Here is a 1,138-nt window from a genome sequence, read left to right as displayed (position 1 = left end):
GGACTTGGGCCTGCGTCTGGCCTCCCTCAAGATTCAAATATCTGCCTTGTCGGTGTGGTTTCAGAGAAAAATTGCGACCTTACCTGATGTGCATACCTTTACTCAGGGAGGTTGGATACGCAACACACCCTATGTCCCCCTGTAGCTCCTTGGGACTTGTCGGTGGTTTTGGAGGCGTTACAAGAGTCTCCGTTTGAACCTCTTGGTTCAGCTGATCTTAAGTGGCTTTCCCTTAAGGTGGTGTTTCTGCTGGCCATTGCCTCAGCTAGAAGAGTGTCGGATTTGGGTGCCTTGTCTTGTAGTTCCCCATATCTGATATTTCACCGTGACCGGGCGGTTCTTAGGACTCGTCTCGGATATTTACCTAAGGTGGTTTCTTTGTTCCACCTTAATCAGGAGATTGTGGTTCCGGCACTTGTTTCTCCTGATCTGTCCCCCAAAAAGCGGTCTTTGGATGTGGTACGGGCTCTCCGTATTTATGTGAAGAGAACTGCTTCTATTAGGAAATCTGATTCTCTCTTTGTGCTGTTTGGATTTCACAAACGGGGCTGGCCTGCTCATAAGCAAACTTTGGCCAGATGGATTAGAATGGTGATTGCACATGCTTATGTGAGGGCTTGCCTCTCGGCTCCTGCTCACATTACGGCCCATTCTACTCGGTCTGTGGGACCTTCTTGGGCGGCCCGCCGTGGTGCGACCCTTGAACAATTGTGCAAGGCGGCTACGTGGTCCTCTGTGAACACGTTCATAAGGTTCTATGCCTTCGATACTGCCGCTTCCCAGGATGCTTCCTTTGGACGCCGGGTTCTTGTGCCCGCTACAGTGTGCCCCCTCCCATAAGGAACTGCTTTAGGACATCCCCTATGTCTATCCTTGTGGAGCCCAGTGTACTCCGCAGCAGAAAACGAGTTTTATGGTAAGAACTTACCTTTGTTAAAACTCTTTCTGCGAGGTACACTGGGCTCCACAAGGTGCCCACCCTGACGCACTTAGCTTCTTTGGGTTGGTATGGAATTAGCCGCTGACACGTCTCCTGTCGTGAGAGTGTGGTGTATGTGGCTACTAACCGTTGTCGTCTCTTTTCCTGCTACTGCATTGGGCTGGTTAACTAAAAACTGAGCTCCTGTGCAGGTAGGCG

This window comes from Pseudophryne corroboree, chromosome 11 (assembly GCF_028390025.1).
Source record: "Pseudophryne corroboree isolate aPseCor3 chromosome 11, aPseCor3.hap2, whole genome shotgun sequence".
Classification (NCBI taxonomy): Eukaryota; Metazoa; Chordata; class Amphibia; order Anura; family Myobatrachidae; genus Pseudophryne; species Pseudophryne corroboree.
This window is presented reverse-complemented; position numbering follows the sequence as displayed.